Here is a 27,232-nt window from a genome sequence, read left to right on the forward strand (position 1 = left end):
CTATATCACTGCATGCCACTTACCATGGACTCTCTCTATCACAGCATGACACTTACTCCAGACTATATCACTGCATGACACTTACAGCAGACTCTCTCTATCGCTGCATGACACTTACAGCAGACTCTCTCTATCGCTGCATGACACTTACAGCAGACTCTCTCTATCACTGCATGACACTTACCATGGACTCTCTCTATCGCTGCATGACACTTACAGCAGACTCTCTCTATCACAGCATGACACTTACAGCAGACTCTCTCTATCACTGCATGACACTTACCATGGACTCTCTCTATCGCTGCATGACACTTACAGCAGACTCTCTCTATCACAGCATGACACTTACAACAGACTCTCTCTATCACAGCATGACACTTACTCCACACTATATCACTGCATGGCACTTACCATGGACTCTCTCTATCGCTGCATGACACTTACAGCAGACTCTCTCTATCACAGCATGACACTTACAACAGACTCTCTCTATCGCTGCATGACACTTACCATGGACTCTCTCTATCGCTGCATGACACTTACAGCAGACTCTCTCTATCACAGCATGACACTTACAGCAGACTCTCTCTATCACTGCATGACACTTACCATGGACTCTCTCTATCGCTGCATGACACTTACAGCAGACTCTCTCTATCACAGCATGACACTTACAACAGACTCTCTCTATCACAGCATGACACTTACTCCACACTATATCACTGCATGGCACTTACCATGGACTCTCTCTATCGCTGCATGACACTTACAGCAGACTCTCTCTATCACAGCATGACACTTACAGCAGACTCTCTCTATCACAGCATGACACTTACTCCAGACTATATCACTGCATGACACTTACCATGGACTCTCTCTATCACAGCATGACACTTACAGCAGACTCTCTCTATCACAGCATGACACTTACAGCAGACTCTCTCTATCACAGCATGACACTTACTCCAGACTATATCACTGCATGACACTTACCATGGACTCTCTCTATCGCTGCATGACACTTACAGCAGACTCTCTCTATCACAGCATGACACTTACAGCAGACTCTCTCTATCACAGCATGACACTTACTCCAGACTATATCACTGCATGGCACTTACCATGGACTCTCTCTATCGCTGCATGACACTTACAGCAGACTCTCTCTATCACAGCATGACACTTACAGCAGACTCTCTCTATCACAGCATGACACTTACTCCAGACTATATCACTGCATGGCACTTACCATGGACTCTCTCTATCGCTGCATGACACTTACAGCAGACTCTCTCTATCGCTGCATGACACTTACAGCAGACTCTCTCTATCGCTGCATGACACTTACAGCAGACTCTCTCTATCACAGCATGACACTTACTCCAGACTATATCACTGCATGGCACTTACCATGGACTCTCTCTATCGCTGCATGACACTTACAGCAGACTCTCTCTATCACAGCATGACACTTACAGTAGACTCTCTCTATCACAGCATGACACTTACAGTAGACTCTCTCTATCACAGCATGACACTTACTCCAGACTATATCACTGCATGGCACTTACCATGGACTCTCTCTATCGCTGCATGACACTTACAGCAGACTCTCTCTATCGCTGCATGACACTTACAGCAGACTCTCTCTATCGCTGCATGACACTTACAGCAGACTCTCTCTATCACAGCATGACACTTACTCCAGACTATATCACTGCATGGCACTTACCATGGACTCTCTCTATCGCTGCATGGCACTTACGCCAGACTATATCACTGCATGACACTTACCATGGACTCTCTCTATCACAGCATGACACTTACAGCAGACTCTCTCTATCACTGCATGCCACTTACCATGGACTCTCTCTATCACTGCATGACACTTACAGCAGACTCTCTCTATCACAGCATGACACTTACAGCAGACTCTCTCTATCGCTGCATGACACTTACTCCAGACTATATCACTGCATGACACTTACCATGGACTCTCTCTATCACAGCATGACACTTACCATGGACTCTCTCTATCGCTGCATGACACTTACCATGGACTCTCTCTATCGCTGCATGACACTTACAGCAGACTCTCTCTATCACAGCATGACACTTACAGTAGACTCTCTCTATCACAGCATGACACTTACTCCACACTATATCACTGCATGGCACTTACCATGGACTCTCTCTATCGCTGCATGACACTTACAGCAGACTCTCTCTATCACAGCATGACACTTACAGTAGACTCTCTCTATCGCTGCATGACACTTACCATGGACTCTCTGTATCACAGCATGACACTTACTCCAGACTATATCACTGCATGGCACTTACCATGGACTCTCTCTATCGCTGCATGACACTTACAGCAGACTCTCTCTATCGCTGCATGACACTTACCATGGACTCTCTCTATCGCTGCATGACACTTACAGCAGACTCTCTCTATCACAGCATGACACTTACTCCAGACTATATCACTGCATGCCACTTACCATGGACTCTCTCTATCACAGCATGACACTTACTCCAGACTATATCACTGCATGACACTTACAGCAGACTCTCTCTATCGCTGCATGACACTTACAGCAGACTCTCTCTATCGCTGCATGACACTTACAGCAGACTCTCTCTATCACTGCATGACACTTACCATGGACTCTCTCTATCGCTGCATGACACTTACAGCAGACTCTCTCTATCACAGCATGACACTTACAGCAGACTCTCTCTATCACTGCATGACACTTACCATGGACTCTCTCTATCGCTGCATGACACTTACAGCAGACTCTCTCTATCACAGCATGACACTTACAACAGACTCTCTCTATCACAGCATGACACTTACTCCACACTATATCACTGCATGGCACTTACCATGGACTCTCTCTATCGCTGCATGACACTTACAGCAGACTCTCTCTATCACAGCATGACACTTACAACAGACTCTCTCTATCGCTGCATGACACTTACCATGGACTCTCTCTATCGCTGCATGACACTTACAGCAGACTCTCTCTATCACAGCATGACACTTACAGCAGACTCTCTCTATCACTGCATGACACTTACCATGGACTCTCTCTATCGCTGCATGACACTTACAGCAGACTCTCTCTATCACAGCATGACACTTACAACAGACTCTCTCTATCACAGCATGACACTTACTCCACACTATATCACTGCATGGCACTTACCATGGACTCTCTCTATCGCTGCATGACACTTACAGCAGACTCTCTCTATCACAGCATGACACTTACAACAGACTCTCTCTATCACAGCATGACACTTACTCCACACTATATCACTGCATGGCACTTACCATGGACTCTCTCTATCACAGCATGACACTTACAGCAGACTCTCTCTATCACAGCATGACACTTACAGCAGACTCTCTCTATCACAGCATGACACTTACCATGGACTCTCTCTATCACAGCATGACACTTACTCCAGACTCTATCACTGCATGGCACTTACTCCAGACTTTCTCTATCACTGACGACACTTACCACAGGCTCTGTCACAGCATGGCACTTACACATGCTTCCTCTGTCCCTGCATGGCACTCTTCATGGGATTCTGTGTCACTGATGGTGGGAAGCATCTGCTAAACTAGTCACTGTATTACACCTTTAATTTACACATTCCCCACTTTACTCCAAGGAATCCTTTATCATTGCATGAGGCTTACAGTGAGCTCTGCGTGTCACTGCTGTACTCTTACCACTGCAACGCACTGGATGACACTTCCCATCAGCTCCACTTCTTTTGATTAATCAGGCCAGTGGACTTCCCCTGTCACTGCCTGTCACACCCATTGACACTCCTCACACTGAAAGGAACTTACTACAGATTCTCTGTGTCACTGCATCACACTTGGTACAATACTCAAGCACACACTCCACTAGTCGCTGTTTTAACATGCCATGCTCCTCTCACCGCACAGCACATGACAGTGTGGCACATAAAATGGACTCCCCTGTCACTGCGTGACAACGCACAGTCCCTTTGTCACTGTGAGGTTATCACTCGCTCCACAGTCAACACATACCAGTTTCCATGAAGTGCTCTGTCACGGGATGGCACTTAATGAAATGTCCTTATTATTTCAGGGCACTTGCCATGGATGCTGTGAACGTGCCATCAGGTGTAATGCACTGCATGGCACTTTCGCCACTGCTCCCAATACACTACACATGCCCTGGATGATGTGAACGTGCCATAGGGTACAATGCACTGCACAGCACTTACAACCCTGCTATCAACACACTGCACATGCCATGGATGCTGTCAACATGCCATCAGGATAATGCACTACTAGGCACTCACAACACTGCTGTCAATGCACCTAATGTACCATTGTTGCTGTCAACGTGCCATCAGGTATAATGCACTGCACCGCACTGATGCCACTGCTGCCAATACAGCAAACGTATCATGGATGCTGTTAACGTGCCATCAGGTGAAATGCACTGCACGGCACTTACAACACTGCTGTCAATACAGCAAACGTTACTCACGACAAATTTAATGGGGGGTCTAAGGGATGTTTTACAGACCTGCAGGGTGAATATCCCCTATTCACATATATACTCAATACAAAACACCCTGGGTCTACACAGAAGGAGTGTGAGAGAAGTGAGTCAGCCAAGTGAAGCAAAAACTAGGGTACCAGTTTGTTGGAGTGGGAGCAAGATATCCTTATACCAAGACCCATCAATCACCCAAAGTGATGTCTCATCATCTGGGTTTAGGTACCATCCTATCAAGGAAAACCGATCTAGGTATTTGATCGGAAAAACCTTGACTAATAGGAAGGCTACAGGATGACTGGTTAACCCACAAGGAGCTTGCTCACATCAATAGACTCATTTGAAAAGGTGAGAGGATCAAAAGAGTGTGAGTAAAGTGCAGCGCTAAATTAAAGTAGGAAAAAAGTGGTGTTCTAAAAATGACTAAGGAGTACTTCTCACAACTTTATTCATCAAGTCCCCTTGCCATTATTAAAAAGCAGGATGTTGACGCTCTAGATATTCAAGACGTCAAACACAGTGAAAGGTCGACATGTTTCTGCCCTCACGAAGATCTAACTGTATCGGGGCATTCTTCAGGACCAGGCTATAAACAAATACAGCTGCTGCTACACACGTGTAAATTATAATGGTGCAAAATTATATTATATAGTACATATACTCCACCGGTAATGTCCAACTTGAATGGTTTTACTGGTACATTAACCGGAACCTGTAAAAAACAAGCATCATGTATATGTCAAAAGAAATACTCCTCAACTGAACTCACTCTCAAACACATTGTATTAGCGCAAAGGAACGCAAATGTATTTCTTGTTTTGTATGGTGATACTCATAATTGGTTTATCACTTACCCATAACAATTGGGTGTAGCCCTCACCTCTACCTGGCTCATTACTCAGGGAAGGGGGCCCCGCTCTAAAATAAAGACAAAAAACACAGTCAGTGATATACCTGCATCACTACTATGAATGTCTTCTGTTTACTGAACTCTCTCATGACTAGGGCCAATGATTAGTACAGCCCCGCCGATCCCTTCCTCAAGGGGTACCTATCATTACAATGAATTAAATCTCTGAATATCAAGAGGATGGTGTCCTCTCCATAGTGAAAACTATTTAGATACATTACACATCTCAGTGTTATATGGCTCCTCATTGAGGTATCCTGATGTCAAGTGTAAAAAAGCTAGCGATATCTCAAAGGCAATACCAAGGAAGACACTAATATAATTACGGTTAAGCATGCTCTTCACTGATAATACTTCCAGCGCTTACCTACATCATCTATAAAGTCCTTGCATTTGGGACTCACCTATCCGTCGGTACCCCGGGCCGTCAGGAGTAATGTCCGGAGGTACCGACGCTCGTTTTTAGAGTGGTTTTTATGTGTCAAAAGGCGGGCTCGTTAGTGGCGCGGGGTCCTGTAAATGCAGGGCGTCCGCGACTCAGCCTGCTCGTGTGCGAAGTTCAATGCGCATGCGCGTAACTAAACAGGCTACTCTCCAAGCACTCAACTACACCGCGCATGCGCGGTGCAGAATGCACTACAACGGACTCGTTCGACCTGCACCGCGCATGTGCGATGCTGAGCACACTACGACGGGAGAAAAAGCATTTCTTTCGCTGGACACTTCTAATCTCAGCCAGTGTTCTCCTTCCTGTATGCCTAGAGAGGCAGAATGTCTATTCCCGGCCTCATCTATTCGAGGGTCAAGCAAGGAAAAAAAATGAAAAAAATATATCCCTCAGTCACTACACTCATGCCTAGGACTTAGCTATTCATATCTATATATTTTTTAAAGCTAGAGTGGTGCTGATGTAAGTTAATTGATTGTCTCTAGATAATGATTGGTAAGTTTCGTGGCACTTCTTTTACACCGAATGGTACTGCGGTGTTCAGAAATTCTCACCTTGATCTTCCTAGATGTCATCCCTACGTACCTCTTTTTGCAGGGACACGTAATGAGGTATATGACCCTTTCAGTATTGTACAGAAGTGACCCGTCACTGGTCGTAGGCCCCATATCCCTGGTTCTGTGGGGTCAGGTTTTGATTCACGTGGTCTGGTATGTACCAATCGATCTTTAACATTCATGCTTCTCTTGAATGCAAAAAGAGGAGGGGTAATGAATAGCTAAGTCCTAGGCATGAGTGTAGTGACTGAGGGATATATTTTTTTCATTTTTTTTTCCTTGCTTGACCCTCGAATAGATGAGGCCGGGAATAGACATTCTGCCTCTCTAGGCATACAGGAAGGAGAACACTGGCTGAGATTAGAAGTGTCCAGCGAAAGAAATGCTTTTTCTCCCGTCGTAGTGTGCTCTGCATCGCACATGCGCGGTGCAGGTCGAACGAGTCCGTTGTAGTGCATTCTGCACCGCGCATGCGCGGTGTAGTTGAGTGCTTGGAGAGTAGCCTGTTTAGTTACGCGCATGCGCATTGAACTTCGCACACGAGCAGGCTGAGTCGCGGACGCCCTGCATTTACAGGACCCCGCGCCACTAACGAGCCCGCCTTTTGACACATAAAAACCACTCTAAAAACGAGCGTCGGTACCTCCGGACATTACTCCTGACGGCCCGGGGTACCGACGGATAGGTGAGTCCCAAATGCAAGGACTTTATAGATGATGTAGGTAAGCGCTGGAAGTATTATCAGTGAAGAGCATGCTTAACCGTAATTATATTAGTGTCTTCCTTGGTATTGCCTTTGAGATATCGCTAGCTTTTTTACACTTGACATCAGGATACCTCAATGAGGAGCCATATAACACTGAGATGTGTAATGTATCTAAATAGTTTTCACTATGGAGAGGACACCATCCTCTTGATATTCAGAGATTTAATTCATTGTAATGATAGGTACCCCTTGAGGAAGGGATCGGCGGGGCTGTACTAATCATTGGCCCTAGTCATGAGAGAGTTCAGTAAACAGAAGACATTCATAGTAGTGATGCAGGTATATCACTGACTGTGTTTTTTGTCTTTATTTTAGAGCGGGGCCCCCTTCCCTGAGTAATGAGCCAGGTAGAGGTGAGGGCTACACCCAATTGTTATGGGTAAGTGATAAACCAATTATGAGTATCACCATACAAAACAAGAAATACATTTGCGTTCCTTTGCGCTAATACAATGTGTTTGAGAGTGAGTTCAGTTGAGGAGTATTTCTTTTGACATATACATGATGCTTGTTTTTTACAGGTTCCGGTTAATGTACCAGTAAAACCATTCAAGTTGGACATTACCGGTGGAGTATATGTACTATATAATATAATTTTGCACCATTATAATTTACACGTGTGTAGCAGCAGCTGTATTTGTTTATAGCCTGGTCCTGAAGAATGCCCCGATACAGTTAGATCTTCGTGAGGGCAGAAACATGTCGACCTTTCACTGTGTTTGACGTCTTGAATATCTAGAGCGTCAACATCCTGCTTTTTAATAATGGCAAGGGGACTTGATGAATAAAGTTGTGAGAAGTACTCCTTAGTCATTTTTAGAACACCACTTTTTTCCTACTTTAATTTAGCGCTGCACTTTACTCACACTCTTTTGATCCTCTCACCTTTTCAAATGAGTCTATTGATGTGAGCAAGCTCCTTGTGGGTTAACCAGTCATCCTGTAGCCTTCCTATTAGTCAAGGTTTTTCCGATCAAATACCTAGATCGGTTTTCCTTGATAGGATGGTACCTAAACCCAGATGATGAGACATCACTTTGGGTGATTGATGGGTCTTGGTATAAGGATATCTTGCTCCCACTCCAACAAACTGGTACCCTAGTTTTTGCTTCACTTGGCTGACTCACTTCTCTCACACTCCTTCTGTGTAGACCCAGGGTGTTTTGTATTGAGAATACAGCAAACGTATCATGGATGCTGTCAACGTGCCATCAGGTGTAATGCACTGCAAGGCACTTACAAAACTGCTCCCAATACACTACATGTGCCATGGATGCTGAGAACGTGCCATCTGGTAGAATGCACTGCTAGGCACTTACAACACTGCTGTCAATACAGCAAACGTATGATGGATGGTGTCAACGTGCCATCAGGTGTAATGCACTGCACGGCACTTACAGCACTACTGCCAACACACCACACATTCCATGGATGTTGTGAACGTGCCAGCAGTTATAATGCACTACGCAGCACTTACAAGACTGCAATCAATAAACCACATGTATCTTGGATGCTGTTCATTTGCCATCAGGTGTAATGCACTGCACAGCACTTACAACACTGCTGACAATGCACCACACTTACCATGGATACCGTCAAATTGCCATCAGGTGTAATGCACTGCACAGCACCTACAACACTGCTGCCAATACATTACACATGCCATGGATGTGTGAACATGCCATCAGGTATAATGCACTGCACGGCACTTATGCCACTGCTGCCAATACAGCACACGTATCATGGATGCTGTGAACGTGCCATAGGTATAATGCATTGCACAGCACTTACAACACTGCTGCCAATACACCACAAATGCCATGTATGCCTTCAACGTGCCATCAGGTGTAATGCGCTGCACGGCACTTACAACATGCGCCATCAGGTATAATCCTGTACCGTGGATGCTGTGAACGTGCCATCAGGTGGAATGCACTGCATGGCACTTACAACACTGCTCCCAATACACTACACGTGCCATGGATGCTGTGAACGTGCCATCAGGTGTAATGCACTGCCCGGCACTTACAACATGCGCTATCAGGTATAATTCTGTACCATGGATGCTGTGAACGTGCCATCAGGTGTAATGCACTGCACAGCACTTACAACACTGCTGTCAATGCAGCAAACGTATAATGGTACTGTGAACGTGCCATCAGGTTTAATACACTGCACGGCACTTACAACACTGCTCCCAATACACTACACATGCTATGGATGTGTGAACATGCCATCAGGTATAATGCACTGCTAGGCACTTACAACACTGCTGCCAACACACCACACATTCCATGGATGTTGTGAACGTGCCAGCAGTTATAATGTACTTCACAGCACTTACAAGACTGCAGTCAATAAACCACATGTATCTTGGATGCTGTTCACTTGCCATCAGGTGTAATGCACTGCACAGCACTTACAACACTGCTGACAATACACCACACTTACCATGGATGCCGTCAAATTGCCTTCAGGTGTAATGCACTGCACAGCACCTACAACACTGCTGCCAATACATTACACATGCCATGGATGTGTGAACATGCCATCAGGTATAATGCACTGCACAGTACTTAAGCCACTGCTGCCAATACAGCACACGTATCATGGATGCTGTGAACGTGCCATAGGTATAATGCACTTATTATAGAGAACAGTGATCCCTATTCTAAATGAATAAACAAGGGGAGATAATCATACACTAGATAGAAAGTATGTCTTTTGTCCAGCCGGACAAGAATTTATTTTCATAATAGTTTTCAATTAGTAGCGTTTAAGAAACAGTCAATAACAAGTGGGCACAGCCGTGACCCACAAAACACAAGACAAAACAACGAAAAGGATTGGCCAAAAGGCAAGCCAAAATGGGTCTGTATACTTGTACTCAGTTTACACAGACATAGATTAACTTATAAACACCATTGCACACTCTAATACAGCTCAATCTTAGTGCATAAGGTGTATTGGTGTCAACGACGTTTCAATGCCACTATTAAATACAAGGCATCATCTTCAGGACAATAGAATTATACATTGTAGTCTTGACAGTAATATGCTGTGCCTTTTTACATTTACTATGGCAGGAGTTATAATTGAGTCTCACGTAATTCTGTGAGGCGCGCGGGCCTTCACAATTTAATTATTAAAGGTTGCTCGGCCAACAGCCAGGTTACCAGTTCCACTTAATAAGTCTCAGAGCGTCCCTGCGCAATAGCGTGTGTTTGGACGTCAGACGGTGGAAAATGCACAATCGCATTTATTGTGGTAGTGGTGAGCCCGATTGCTTCATCTACTTCCGTGTTTCCTGAGAGACAATACACCACACTTACCATGGATGCCGTCAATTTGCCATCAGGTATAATGCACTGCACAGCACTTACAACACTGCTGCCAATACACTACACATGCCATGTATGCCTTCAACGTGCCATTAGGTGTAATGCGCTGCACAGCACTTACAACATGCGCCATCAGGTATAATGCTGTACCATGGATGCTGTGAACGTGCCATCAGGTGTAATGCACTGCATGGCACTAACAACACTGCTCCCAATAGACTACACGTGTCATGGATGCTGTGAACGTGCCATCAGGTGTGATGCACTGCACAGCACTTACAACATGCACCATCAGGTATAATTCTGTACCATGGATGCTGTGAACGTGCCATCAGGTGTAATGCACTGCACAGCACTTACAACACTGCTGTCAATGCAGCAAACGTATAATGGTACTGTGAACGTGCCATCAGGTTTAATACACTGCACGGCACTTACAACACTGCTCCCAATACACTACACATGCTATGGATGTGTGAACATGCCATCAGGTATAATGCACTGCTAGGCACTTACTACACTGCTGTCAATACAGCAAACGTATCAAGGATGCTGTCAACGTGCCATCAGGTGTAATGCACTGCATGACACTTACAACACTGCTCCCAATACACTACACGTGCTATGAATGCTGTGAACGTGCTCTCAGGTGTAATGCACCGCACGGCACTTACAACACTGCTGTCAATACAGCAAACGTATCATGAATGCTGTCAACGTGCCATCAGGTGTAATGCACTGCACGAACTTACAACACTGCTGTCAATACAGCAAACGTATCATGGATGCTGTGAACGTGCCATAGGTATAATGCACTGAACAGCACATACAACAATGCTGACAATACACCACACTTACCATGGATGCCGTCAATTTGCCATCAGGTGTAATGCACTGCACAGCACTTACAACACTGCTGCCAATACATTACACATGCCATGGATGTGTGAGCATGCCATCAGGTACAATGCACTGCACGGCACTTACGCCACTGCTGCCAATACAGCACACGTATCATGGATGCTGTGAACGTGCCATCAGGTATAATGCACTGCACAGCACTTACAATACTGCTGCCAATACACTACACATGCCATGTTGCCTTCAATGTGCCATCAGGAGTAATGCACTGCACTTACAACATGCGCCATCAGGTATGATCCTGTACCATGGATGCTGTGAATGTTCCATCAGGTGTAATGCACTGCTAGGCACTTAAAACACTGCTGTCAATACAGCAAATGTATAATGGATACTGTGAACGTGCCATCAGGTGCACGGCACTTATAGCACTGCTGCCAATACAGCACATATCATGGATGCTGTGAACGTGCCATAAGTATAATGCACTGCTCAGCACTTACAACACTGCTGCCAATACACTACACATGCCATGGATGCTGTGAAACGTGCCATCAAGTATAATGCACTGCACAGCACTTACAACATGAACCATCAGGTATAATGCACTGCACGGCACTTACGCCACTCCTTTCAATACTTTACATGTAAACAAGGGGACCCGAAAAAATGGCTGAGGACCACGGGTATCAATTATACTTTTAAAGAACAAAGGTCCTTAGCAATTTAAAAGAGTAGGTGAGGAATAGCATATAGACCACAATAGGCTACTATATAATTCCAATGTCCAGCCGGACATGGATTTTTAATGTATAAATATTCACAAGATAGAGTCAAGGATATCAGAACAACAACAGCTGTAGTAGGGCACAGTCCTGTACCGTACAGTCCCCATAAAGTATAATTGACTCCTTTCAATACAGCACATGTATCACGGATGCTGTCAATGTGCCATCGGGTGTAATGCACTGCACACCACTTACACCACTTCTGCCAATACACTGCACTTGCAATGAATGCTGTGACCATGCCATTCGGTATAATGCACTGCACGGCACTTCCAGCACTGCTGTTAGTACACCAAAAGCACCATGGATGCTGTGAATGTGCAATCCGGTATAATGCACTGCAAGGCACTTACAACAGAGCAGTCTATACAATACATGTGCCATTAATGCTGTGAACATGCCATCAGGTATAATGCACTGCTAGGCATTTACAACACTCCTGTCAATACAGCAAACGTATCATGGATGCTGTCAACGTACCATCAGGTGTAATGCGCTGCACGGCACTTACAACACCGCTGTCAATACAGCACATGTACCATGCACTTCCCTATTACTCTATGGCATGTGTTATTCACTCCCTCTATCACTGAAAGGAACTTATCAAGGGCTCATCCCTTCACTGGATGACACGTATGAACTCCCCGTGTCACTGCATGGCACTTATGAACTCCCCATGTCACTGGATGACACCTATGAACTTCCCATGTCACTGGATGGCACTTATGAACTCCCCATGTCACTGCATGACACTTATGAACTCTCCATGTCACTGCATGGCACTTCTGAACTCCCCATGTCACTGCATGGCACTTATGAACTGCCCATGTCTTTGCATGGCACTTACGAACTCCCCATGTCACTGGATGACACTTATGAACTCCCCATGTCTTTGCATGGCACTTACGAACACCCCATGTCACTGGATGACACTTATGAACTCCCCATGTCTTTGCATGGCACTTACGAACACCCCATGTCACTGGATGACACTTATGAACTCCCCATGTCTTTGCATGGCACCTACGAACACCCCATGTCACTGGATGACACTTATGAACTCCCCATGTCACTGCATGGCACGTTTGAACTCCCCGTGTCACTGGATGGCACTTATGAACTCCCCATGTCACTGCATGGCACTTATGAACTCCCCATGTCACTGGATGACACCCATGAACTCCCCATGTCACTGGATGGCACTTACGAACTCCCCATGTCACTGGATGACACTTATTAACTCCCCATGTCTTTGCATGGCACTTACGAACACCCCATGTCACTGGATGACACTTATGAACTCCCCATGTCTTTGCATGGCGCCTACGAACACCCCATGTCACTGCATGGCACTTATTAACTCCCCATGTCTTTGCATGGCACTTACGAACACCCCATGTCACTGGATGACACTCATGAACTCCCCATGTCTTTGCATGGCACCTACGAACACCCCATGTCACTGGATGACACCTATGAACTCCCCACGTCTTTGCATGGCACCTACGAACACCCCATGTCACTGGATGGCACTTATGAACTCCCCATGTCACTGCATGGCACTTATGAACTCTCCATGTCACTGCATGGCACTTATGAACTCCCCGTGTCACTGGATGACACCTATGAACTCCCCATGTCACTGGATGGCACTTATGAACTCCCCATGTCACTGCATGGCACCTATGAACTCTCCATGTCACTGCATGGCACTTATGAACTCTCCATGTCACTGCATGGCACTTACGAACTCCCCATGTCACTGGATGACACTTATGAACTCCCAATGTCACTGCATGGCACTTATGAACTCCCCATGTCACTGCATGGCACTTATGAACTCCCCATGTCAATGGATAGCACTTATGAACTCCCTGTGTCACTGGATGACAAATATGAAGTCCCCATATCACTGCATGGCACTTATGAACTCTTAATGTCACTGGATGGCACTTAAGAACTCCCCATGCTGCTGCGTGGCACTTATGAACTCCCCATGTCACTGGATGACAGTTCTCCCCATGTCTTTGCATGGCACTTATGAACTCCCCATGTCACTGGATGACACTTATGAACTCCCCATGTCACTGGATGACAGTTATGAACTCCCCATGTCTTTGCAAGGCACTTATGAACTCACCATGTCACTGGATGACACTTAAGGACTCCCCATGTCACTGCATGGCACTTATGAACTCCCAATGTCACTGGATGGCACTTAAGAACTCCCCATGCTGCTGCGTGGCACTTATGAACTCCCCATGTCACTGGATGACAGTTCTCCCCATGTCTTTGCATGGCACTTATGAACTCCCCATGTCACTGGATGACACTTATGAACTCCCCATGTCACTGGATGACAGTTATGAACTCCCCATGTCTTTGCAAGGCACTTATGAACTCCCCATGTCACTGGATGGCACTTAAGGACTCCCCATGTCACTGCATGGCACTTAAGAACTCCCCATGTCACTGAATGACACTTATGAGCTCCCCATGTCACTGGATGACACTTAAGAACTCTCCATGTCGCTGCACGGTACTTATGAACTTCCCATGTCACTGGATGACACTTATGAACTCCCCATGTCACTGGATGGCACTTATGAACTCCCCATGTCAATGGATGGTACTTATGAACTCCCCATGTCAGTGCATGGTACTTATGAACTCCCCATGTCACTGCATGGCACTTATGAACTCCCCATGTCACTGCATGGCACTTATGAACTCCCCGTGTCACTGGATGGCACTTATGAACTCCCCGTGTCACTGCATGGCACTTATGAACTCCCCATGTCACTGCATGGCACTTATGTCCCTTACTATGAACTCCTTATGTATATGGCACCTCTCACTGTCTCGGACTTACTAAGGACTACACTTGTCACTTACCTCAGACTGTCGCTGTTAGGGCTTGTCACTTAACAGAGGCAGTCAATGTCACTGCTTGTCACTTACCAGACTGTCTCAGTCACTACTTGTCACTTACCACAGACAGTCGTTGTCAGTGCTTGTCCCTTACCACAGACTGTCTTAGTCACTGCTTACCATTTACCATGGACTGTCATGGTCAGTGCTTGTCACTTACCACAGACTTTCGCTGTCACTTACCATGGACTGTCACTGCTTGTCACTTACCACAGACAGTCGCTGTCAGTACTTGTCACTTACCACAGACAGTCGCTGTCAGTGCTTGTCACTTACCACAGACTGTCTCAGTCACTGCTTGTCACTTACAATGGACTGTTGCTGTCAGTGCTTCTCACTTACCACGGACTGTCGATTTCAGTGCCTGTCACTTACCAGAGACTGTCGCTGTCGCTGTCACTGCTTATCACTTACCATGGACTATCGCTGTCACTTTGCACCACGACCGTGGTCTCACTGATGACGCCATCTGATACCGCCATCGAGCCGCTGCTCACAACGTGACTTATGGGCATCACACGCTGCACTACTGCACTTCACACCGCAGCACCCGACGCCCACCGATGCCAGCGCTCTTGACTTCAACCGCGAGGAGTTCGATCTGCAACCCATGTGACTTTGAGGGCCCGGTGACCACTGCACCGGCCTCCGGAACCGACGCCTGTAGACGCTGTGTTTTCGGAAGTTCAACGAGAGGTCGCCGATGCCCTGCTTTCTAAAGTTACTGTTTCGCGGGTCTCCCCGACACCGTAGCAGGCTTGTGACGCCACGGTCAGCCAGAACTGTTTGGATTTGTTTGTTCACGACGCCATGAAAGCCCCGGATGGTGCTATCCACTTCAAGGAACTTTATTTCAAGGTTATTTTGATTACTGAAGATTTCTAAGTACTGTATTGTGGATTTGTATCGGGTTTTGGTCTTGTCATAAGTATATAAAAATATTGGATATTGTTCTAAACTGGTTTGGTGTCCTTTTGTAGTGCTTACAGTGTACTACTGTTGATTATGTGCAAATGCTTTACACACTGCCTCTAAGATAAGCCAGACTGCTTGTGCCAAACTACCAAACGGGTGAGCAGGGCTTATTTTAGGATTGTAACTCCCTTATCTTGACTAGAAGAAAGGGTCCCTACTTCGACAAGATGCAAACCATTGCCAACTAGAGACCCCCATTTCTAACAAGCAGCCATTCTGATGAACTTGTGTGAGGGAAGGACTGAGGTCATTGGGAAGTGCTGGCAACATTTGGACCACTGTGTCCCACAGGACATGGAATTTAAATTCGCAAATGGCATTTACTGATTGCACAGCAAGGTTTGCAAATGTCTCTGTTCTTTTAAACTCAGGATAAAGTGGGGAGTTGGGGAAAGCGTTAGGATTTACCTTATTGGTGGACGCCTGCACCACCAAGCTCTCTGGCGCAGAGATGTTGTGTGAGAAAAGCAGTGTCGGCTGGTGCTGGACAATAGCGGCAAGTAGTTGGTGGAGGTTTGTACCCCTTATTCTTGATATGGTTGTGGAGAATAATAGCCAATTATTGTGTTCAACAGTGGTTGGTACTTTTTTTTATTTTCTTAGTTGCACATAGTAATGTTGAGAAAAAGACAAAAACAGCCGGCAAGTGTTTCACCCGATGGCCGGTTGGCCAAGGGCTTTTTCAAGGTGGATAAGTAGGAATGCCCACAAGCATAAGTGATACATACATCATGATTGCATAATACAAAAATGTAAATGAACCCAAACTAGTGAATATGAACGGGATGTCAATAAAGTGATATGAAACCATGGAAGACCAGGGAGGTATGGATTGGAGATTGAAGATGGGAAAAATCCATCGTCTGAGATCCATAAGCACATCAATTACAAGTTCAAGAAGTTGATCATAATAAGAGACGCATGGCACCCTTCCCAGAGCATACGTACATCAATATATTGTTGGACATTAAAATATTGTTCTATTAAGCAGAGTAACACATGCCTACCAGGAGTCTTTTAAGAATGTTCAGGAAAACTGTAATGCAAAGGGATGTGTATCAGGAATGGAACATCGTACTGGTGAAATTAACCGATCAAAGGAACAAAAACGCGCATATTGCCATACACAAACCAAACCCCAACGTGTAGGGGTCAGAGAACGCATGTGAGATAGGCAGAGACATTGACAATGATTGAGAGCCAAAGGATACTTGGGGGCAGACTTACAAGCCCGGTACGCCACTTTTGCGCCGCCGTTGCGTCACTTCTGTGACCCCGCAACGCAGCGGGTCAGAAAAGTGACTGAGTGAAATCTTGTAGATTTCACTCAGCCACTTTTCCAAGGCGTTGCTGCGCCGGAACGCCCACATGAAACCTGACGCAGGTTTCATGTGGCGCTGGGCTTTACAACGTGACGCCGCTCCCTAGATGCGTCACTTTGTAAATATCCCGCAGCAGGGTGCTGGCTTTATGCCACCGCTGCGTCACAGAAATGGAAGATGCGTCACGTTGTAAAGCCCTGCACCACATGAAACCTGCGTCAGGTTTCATGTGGGCGTTCCGGCGCAGGAACGCCTTGAAAAAGTAGCTGAGTGAAATCTACAAGATTTCACTCAGTCACTTTTCCGACCCCGCTGCGTCAGGCGTAAGGAGTGACGCAGCACAGCAAATATAGGGCGCCCCCGAACAGTGCTGGAGTTGCATTGCGCTTGTAACATATCTCCAGCACTGCGTCACCTTCACGGCATCAGATGCGTCATGCATCTGTCTATTCTTGCACCACGGCGCGCCGTATTGTAAATGCGGCGCATCCATGGTGGCGTAAGAGGTTTCTGCTGTGACACAAAATAACTAGCGCATCCCTGCTGATATGCAGGGATGCGCCAGTTATTGTAAATCTGCCCCTTGGTCCTTAGCAAAAGCAATAAATGGAAAGAATAACTTGAAACGTGAAAGACGCAAGCAAAGCCTGAAAACCAAGAGAAAACGGGGCAGCGTGCAAAGAGGAACATAAATGGAGATGAAACACTCACCAATCATTCCTTGTGCACGATCCAGGGAAAAGAAAGTCACCTCCAGGGCGAGTCAGGCTAATGCTTAAGGCTTCCAGCGTGACGTGGAGAACGTGATGTGTCATCGGACTGAACGCAGTCGAGAGGCCATGAAAGAAAGACTATTAACCCCCGGTTTCCAAAAATGAAAAAGTGATAAAAGTGCAAGATGGTTGAATGGGACGAGGTTATACATAGTCAGCTCTTAATTAAATAGAAAAAGGTGAAAGGAAAAATATTACCAGAGTAATGAATGAGCTCAATAACGAGACATCGACAAAGGACATATAAAAGTTTCTAGTAGCCATGCTAATTAGAGTGATGTGATATGGGAAATGGGAAAAGATTGTTACAAGTAAATCCACAAGATATTAAGAGCACATAATGCCATGAAAAATCTAAAGACGGGGTCAGATTTACAAGCCCCCTACGCCACATTTGCGCCACCATTGCGTCACTTTAGTGACGCAGCAGCAGCGCAATGCCAGCGCCATGCTGCAGGGTATTTACAAAGTGACGCATCTAGGGAGATGAGTCACATTGTAAAGCCCTGCGCCACATGTGGACGTGCCAGCACAGGGGGGGGGGCGTTCCGTCGCAGGAACGCCTCGCAAAAGTGGCAGAGTGAAATTTACAAGATTTCACTCAGTTACTTTTCCGGCCATGCTGCGTCAAAACCGTGCGCCTGCTTGAAGCAGGCGTAAGGATTGACGCAGCATGTTAGCCGTAGGGGCACCCCGAGCTTTGCTGGAGCTGCGTCGCGCTTGCGACACGACTCCAGCAATGCGCCGCCTTTCCGCCTAGGGATGCAACACGCATCTGCCCATCCGTGCGCCACTGTGCGCCGCATTGTAAATGCGGCACATTAGTGGTGGCGCACGGGTGGGCAGATGCGTCGCAACTCTTCTGGTGCATCCTGTTGATTAGCAGAGATGCGCCAGAAGTAGTAAATCTGCCCCAAAAAGTTTGGCACATTGGTCCATGTTACTGGAAAAGTAAAATGTCATATGTGAGATACAACAGGAAATGCGTGCTGCTACTCAGCTTGTAGTATAGGTTTCATTGGGGATAGAGGCCCTCCAGGGCAGACCTGGGAATAATGAAAGGTGGAATAAAGTAGAGGATAACAGACACCTGGAGTGAGATCCCAAAAAGTGATAAAGTTACGTTAAAGCTTGAGTGACAAACCGCGATAATCAGTCAAAAATTAGGGGAAATCTGACTATACTGGTAATACACAAATGAAGTCAAGGAGGTTCTTATATGTGTCACATGCAAAGAAGAATGTAAGTGTCTTGCATGGTGTGACAGATGTGAAACTGATGGACTGCCTTGTAAGTCCCGGTACCGTGAGTACGCTATTCAATAGAGCCGGGAATGCATTCCAGCATCTTTGTTTAGCACCCGAGAAAATTTGAAAAAAGAGTGGTTAAAGGGTGCATTTTCAAGCAAATTTGAGGAAGTAGGAAGGTTAATAAAGCAATACGATTGAATTAATTATCATTTAAGAAATTGCCAATATTTACGAGCTATAGAGGACAATCTTTGCGTATGCTGATGTTATCATTTGCCCATATTAACTTTTTGAACACACTGATACACTTGTAATCGTTTTAACTATACGATAAATACATTCATTGACTGTGCAGTGAAACGTACAAACAAAACAGGCATCACGCAGGGAGAATGTCGTGGTAAGACAAATATCAGATAATTACCTTAATTTATAGTGTAGAGATAAAACAGTTCTTTGTATTTGCATTTTGAAAATTAGTTTAAGTCGACCATCCAATTCATAAATCGTTTAAACTGAGGAGTGAGTGGTGTGTGTGTATCCATCTAAAGTAAAGTAGGCACGGCCACGAGGCGTCTGTGTCTACAGTTCACTCCTGATTTCAGAACTTTCTCCAACCTTTTCGATGTTACCTTGTGTTAACTATCATTACAGAAATCGCTCTTGATTTCATATATGACATCATCAGGTGAAACATATTTTGAATAATGAAATACACAACACGATACTGACTTTCTTTTAAAAAAATTAACAAGATTTTAATGTAAACACAAATTAAACTGTCTTGTCTGCGATCTGAGGAAACAACAATTATAGGGCTGGAGAATAAGGCCTCGAGTCTACAGTTGCCAACACTATAAAGTTATGATAATTTGTCATGTGTTTTTTTTCTCCATAAAAATAAACAATATGCCATGAATAGTGCCTGGTCTCTTAAAATCTGGGGTAAGCATTTTATGTTGCACATTTTTTTGGGAGTTCAATTAGAAAAAAAGAATCTCAGTCGCAAAGTGAAACCTTTTATTTTGCGAGACTGGAGCACTTTGTGACGCAGTGCCTTACAACTGAGGTTGAAAAATGTGCTTTTTTATTGAATGTTTTCATTCTGCATATTTTCATGGCAGAAAACGACATGGGTGGCAATTACAGAAAAAGTCCAGTGTGGGAGAAGGTGTCCTACTTCTGTACGATCAGGTCTCAAACTCCATCATGTAGCAGCTATCTGGCATGGAGTTGACCAAATTTTAACCCTGGGCGTAGTTTGCGTAGTAGCGCTATGCGTAGCTAGGCGAAGTGCACTTCGCACTACGCGAGCTATGCGTACCTATGCGAAGTGTGTAGTGTGGTAGGGAAAATGCTGTTTACACTAATTGCACAGTGCTGGATGCTTGTCCGCACTGTGCAATCATTGCAAACGGCATCTCGCACAGTGCAAGCAGTCGTTTTCTGCAGCTCGAGTAGATTTGTACACAAGCGGCATCTTTCTCAACGCGGACTGGTAGTTTCTCATCGCGAGAGGTCGTGAGCATACGCAACTACTCGCAATGAGAAACCTGACCTCCCCGCGTTGAGAATCTCGAAGGGAGGTTTATTTTCAGCACTCCTGATCGGCAACTTGATGCTGCTGATCGCGAACAAGAAAAAAGTCTCGCCGGGATGTTGATTTTGCTCGCTCCCGGTCGCCAACTTGATGTTGAGGACCGCGAGCAAGCAAAAAAAGTCCGCTACGCGTTTTTGCACTGTGCTACGTGCAATTTGTGTAGTGTGAAGTAGCGCAGACTACGCACGCTCCACGAGCATAGCGTAGTCCTACCCCCAGGGTTACCAATCATACGGATCTTTCAGCGAGCTCTGCACATTCCCGGTCCCGTTCCTCCCTCATGGTATATTGTTCTCCGGGGTGGCACAGGCAATGTAAACATCCTACACTGTGCCCTCTCTGCTGCATGCTCGGGATGGTCACCATCTCCACAGTGCCACCTCGTCTCAGCAGGCACGGGCAGCTCAAACATTTTTTTTTTAAGCTGCTGCTCGCTCGGACAATTAACTGCTCCAAGTGTGTACCTGGAAAATAAGCATAAGCTGTCGGACACCCGGGTCAGCGTGCCTGCTACTTCTATATTTTTTTGTGATTCCAGAGTCCATGTGGCCCCTGGAGGTCAGGGCTGACCGCAGCTCACAGTTTGTAAAGGGACTTCATTTGCAATGCGCTGAGAAAAACTGCAAAATAAAACACCAAGGGGCATATTATCAAGGCGGGCGATATGAGATTATCGCCCTATTAGCAAACTGTCGCTAACAGCCGTTAGCGACAGCTTGTAGGCGATAGCGAGCGGTTTGGAGCCCGCTTTGTATGTCAGCGATTTTTATCGCTAATGACATGCAAAGTGTTAGCAACTGAAAACAGTCGCTAACATCGCTATCGCCTATTATCAACGCAGGCGTAGCGACAAGAAAATTTGCGCTAAGCTCGAATATCGCCAAAACCTAACGCCTGCTCAGACCATGACTTAACCTGTATATCCAATGGGAGGTGGATATTCAGGCTAAGTCCCTATTAGCAATAATGTCTGAATATCGCTGGATTTCCAGCGATAATCACACATTTCGCCGCTATCGCCGGATATTTTATCGCTTTGGAGATAAACGTTGCTAATAGCACGTTATCTCTGCGATAAAATCTGGCGATGCGCGCGATAAAAAAATTTTGCTAAGCTTATTTAGCGATAAATATCGCTAGTTGTTGACAATATGCCCCTAACTTCTGAAATTCAAACGTGACTGTGAGCAAAGGAACAAGTGATGTCAGAACCTGCCTCGTAAACCTGCCCTGGCAAGCTCAGGGTCACAGTTTCCACACTTTTTAACTCATTTTGAAGCTGCATGTAAGTGGAGACTGCATGGCTGGATACGTGCCAAATAACCAGGGCCGCACTTTAGAGCCCTCAGGAAGGCATTTGTGTCCCTTGAGAGCGAATGCAACCAGGGCCCTGGCTTCAGCGGGCGGACCGCAGCTTGAAGACCTATCCAAGTGGGATGGAAAGCGCCTCTTCGCCCCACACAGGATGAGTAGTAGGCGCTCAGGCTACAATAAAATCAAGACTGGTAGGGGCAGATTTACAAGCCCCTTGCGCCACGTTTGCGTCATTTTTACCATGGGAAAAGTGACGCAAAAGTGGCGCAAGGGGCTTGTAAATCTGCCCCGTAGTTTGTATGCTCGGCATTTCACGCCAGCGGGGGCTCCTGAAAACACTTTTGCGCCCCTGCTATTCATTCTTTATGCATGTTTTTAGAAACGATGCACGTAGATTGATTCCACTGGAATTTCTTAGACGCTGGCATTTAACTGCAGGTGAAATAAAAGGTAAAAAAAAAAAGGGGGAGTGCCTATAGATCAGCTGACTGCGTCCCCCTTTAGTTGGGGCGAGAATCGTGAAATGCGTTTCTGTGGGAATGGGCAGGACTGCATAAGGTATACCTGCATAGCAGAAGACGAGGTGAAAGCACACACAAACTGCGCCTACAGCAGTAAATGTATTCCTTTAGAGAACACACACAAAGTATACACAACATGAGGCACGCCTACATACACAGAGAATATTGTCAATGTAACAACCCCAGTGTGGGGAGCGTAGATGGAGAACGCGTCATCTCAAAGCCAGTACTTTTCAACGAGTCCCATAAAGATACAGGCATATGGTGGGGCAAACGTAGCGCCCATTGCACTTCCCTGTAGCTGCAAGTGGTATTTTGAATTGAAGGAGAATATAATGTTGGTTAAACAGAAATACAGCATTTCCAAGATCATTTGATTGGATTCCATGTAGTGAACTGATTTGGTGGCTAGAGCTTTGCCAACCGCCTCCATCCCATCCGCATTGCGAATTTATTTATTTATTTTATTTATTTTTTATTTTAGAGGTTTTATATAGCACTGGCTGGACCCAGGAGTATCAGAGCGCTTTACACTTTTGAGACAAGAAGGTCAATAAGACAGGGGACATACATAGCATCAATGTATATAAACAACATAAAAGTCTCGGCCTGACAGATTTCAAATTGATAAATATGGGAAATAAGCACACCAAGATGTGGAAGAAGTGATAATCAAAAATATCATAAGGCACAAATTGAAAATAGAGCCGGAAAATTGCAGTCAGGATAGGGAGGTTAGTGGTCCGTTAGGTTGGTAAGGAAGAGAGCGGGAGTAGCAGAAGTGGGGGGGTTGGAGGGGATGAGGGCTGAGGGTGGACAAGGGAAAAGGGGTGTAAGGAGGAGTGAAGGTGGTAAACAGGGATGGGGAAGTGACGAGGAGGAAGGGCGAGTAAGGCTGAAAAAGGGAGGGCGGATGCATCTAGGGTCAGACAGTGGAAGAGAACAGATGAGGATTAGGGTCCCCAGTATTTATTGAGGAGATGTAGTTTGAGTTCTTTTTTGAAGCTAGAGTAGGAAGGGTTGCAGCGAAGGTCAGTTGGAAGGGCATTCCAAATGCAAGGCGCCTTGCCGGAAAAGGATCGTGACTGGGGGTTTTTCTTTTATAGAAGGGTGGGATAAGAAGGAGGGTGTTAGTACTTCTCAAGGAACGGGAGCAATCGGCTTTTGAAGTGTAAAGGCTGACTACATCTATTGTGGTCAGAACGTAATCCTTATCCTATGGGATATTGTTGAGTTGAGTAAAATATCTTTTGTGTCCTGTATCTATGAAGCGAGATCCTTCATGAATGGTTGCAGTTGTTGGTCGATAAATACTTCTCCTATTTTGGAGCAGATGGAGTTCACCCCTGCAATAATCGGTCTCCTTGGTGGCATTGTGCCATTGTTGTGTATTTTGGGTAATAGATATTGAGTCGCCGTGGTGGGGTGTGCTATAAATAGATTATTACGTTCTTCAATTGTGAGTAGATTATTGGCATACCATCCATCCAGTTTATTTCTTAGATCTTGAAGAATTATTTTGTTCGGTTTACTGGGAAGTTCCATACAGCGGGATTTGTCGCTCAGTTGTCTCGGTGCCTCCGTGATGAAATCCTCAGTATGTAGGAGCACGATGCTGCCCCCTTGTCTGCTTCCTTATTTACTAGTTCGGGTTTGTTTTTCAGCTCCTTCAAGGTGTTCATTCCTTGATATTTCAGGTTAGTAGGTAGATAATTTTTCTTCTTTTGATATTTCTGATTAGCGGCAAGTGACCGCCTATTGACTGGCGGCCCTCAGGCCCTCATGTAATAGTAGTAAATGTTAGGTAGGAGCTTCACCAGGATGGACTACCTCTGTCAGGACATAACTCGTCACCTCCATCGTAGGTAGTTGTAGGTCTAGGACTTCTGCTGCTCTCTGCCTCACAACAGTGCCGGAGGCGATGTCCTCAGTCCCAGGGCCAGGAGGAGAAACAAGGCCAGTATCTGCCGGGGCCACGGGCGTCAAGGAATTCTTCATACCAATGTTCCTCGTCCCATTTGCGGACAAAATCACCCCTTCTTCAAAATTGTCATTGTCCGAGTCAGTGCTGAAAAGATTCTGCAAAGTCTGGGCACTACTGAGTGCTAAAGGCCAAGTATCAGGCTCAGAAGGCTCCTGTGAGAGACGGACACGGCCTCGTCGAGGTCCTGGTGGACTCCACTCCACAGAAAGCACAATGGGATGCAAATCCTCCTCCGGCGTCGGCGGAGTCGGAATCCATGCAAAGGAAGCCATTTCAGTTGGGGAACAGCCTTTACAACAAAACTGTTACAACGCCTGCCTTTACATCGCATGTCGTTGCAACGCAAAAGGTGTGCAGCAGTGGGTAAAAGGTGTTGGATTTAACTAAAGTTACTGGCGTGGGACTGAAGCCGGCACCAAAGCCGGTGCTGAACCGTGTTTACATGTACTCATATTATCGATGCTGGAAGAATGAACACAGATTCGAACCTGAGACAGCCTCAGGGTTCAGCCACACATGTAACCGCAGCCACAGGAGCCTGGAGAGGACAGCCAGGGCACAAATCCTCTTTGGCTAGGGGGTGTTCCACCAATATGACTACAGAATATTGTGGGGCCAAAGCTTTGGCAAAAACATATTCAGAATTAAAATATCCTGAAGGTACGTTTATAGGGGTAAGCGTGGGTTCACTATTCTTCACTCCACATCTATGTCCCTTGACAACATATCTATCTTCAAGGAGAACAGATGTGGAGTTAGGAATAGTAAATCTGTTCTTACCTTTTTACACTTACCTTCTCGATATTTTGGTCCTTGATATTTAGACCTTGGTGTTTTGTCCCCACAATATTTTTGTCCCCGACATCCTGTCATCCAACTGGCTAAGGGACACAAACAGCAACAAGTAAACTGCAAAATGTCATTCTTTTTTTAGCTCTCTGTTCCCGCCCTTGGCTCCACAGCACGGACTGCTGGGAATGGTAGTTTACAGCCAGCACTCTCCTGCACAATGCGTCCTCCACATGCACACAGCTTCAGTCTGGACAGCACCAACACTCCATGATGACCACCCCCCTTACTGAAACGCACACAGTGCACGCGGTTCTGGAGTACGCCGGGCTCTGCCACCATATAAACTGCTTTTCCACCTGGTAGGCAATCGGGCAGAATGCCTACCAGCGGAAAACCGGGGGACGGTCTTCCCGTCCACCGGGGTACCCCCGCCCTGGTAATGTGGCGAGGGTAAATTAGTAACGGGCGGGGGGTTTTGGCAGGCAGATCGCCATACGGGCGGTGGCGATCCACCCGTTATTCCAATGTGCCCCATAGTCTTTCAAATAGCATGGCTTCTTAATACATCTGGATGAACGACGTGGAGAAGAAGAATGAGCTTCAATATTTACACCAGACGAAGACTCTTAAGAGAAAGTTGAACCAGATCAAACACAAATTCTATTTAAATTCCAAATTCTGTGATCCAGAGTTTTCACAGCATTTTTGAACACCTTAATCACCTTGATAGGTTTCGAGAATTTAACTTTTGAACCAGGAAGTTTGATGACAATCAAGTCTCCAATCGTTACAGCAGTGTCTTTAGTAGAATGTTTAGAATCAAAATGCAATTTTCTATCTAAACATTTCTTTTCCTCTATCTCACGCCAATCCACGTTCTTACCATGCGAATGACCCACACCATTATCTTGTGAAGGGACTTTGAGGATTTCTTCGAACAACCTCACCCAAGACGGTTCAAGCAGAGTGCAAGGAGACCTCCCCTTAAAAAGAACAAACAGAGACTTACCAGTAGAACAATGCAGAGTCAGCCTATAACTCTCTACTTTTTTAATCACCTGTTCTTTCCAGTTAAGACCTGAACTCTTAGCCCACGAAATGGTTTCTTTAAGTACTTTATTAAATCTTTCCACCATGCCATTGGTTTCTGGGTGGTAAAGAGAGCATCTCTTATGCTTGATGCCATGGTTTTTCAAAAAGTTCTCCATTTCCTTTGAAACTAATTGTACTCCATTGTCCGTAAGAATAGATTCTGGGTACCTTGCCCTAGCAAAAAGAGACTCAAGAAATTTTATTACTAGGATGGTCTCTATACTTGACGTAAAGTGAATTTCTGTCCATCTCGAAAACAAATCTAGCAGTACAAAAATAAAGACTTGTTGCCCATTGGAATGAATGGGTCCCACTATATCAAAGGAGATTTCCTTCCAGAGTCCACGAGGAAGATCCCTGATAACCATGGGTTGGACTCTCACTACCTTAGACTTCTCACTCATGGTGCTTACCACACAGTCTCTGACCACCCTCTCAACCTGCA

Source organism: Lissotriton helveticus, chromosome 5_1 (assembly GCF_964261635.1).
Source record: "Lissotriton helveticus chromosome 5_1, aLisHel1.1, whole genome shotgun sequence".
NCBI lineage: Eukaryota > Metazoa > Chordata > Amphibia > Caudata > Salamandridae > Lissotriton > Lissotriton helveticus.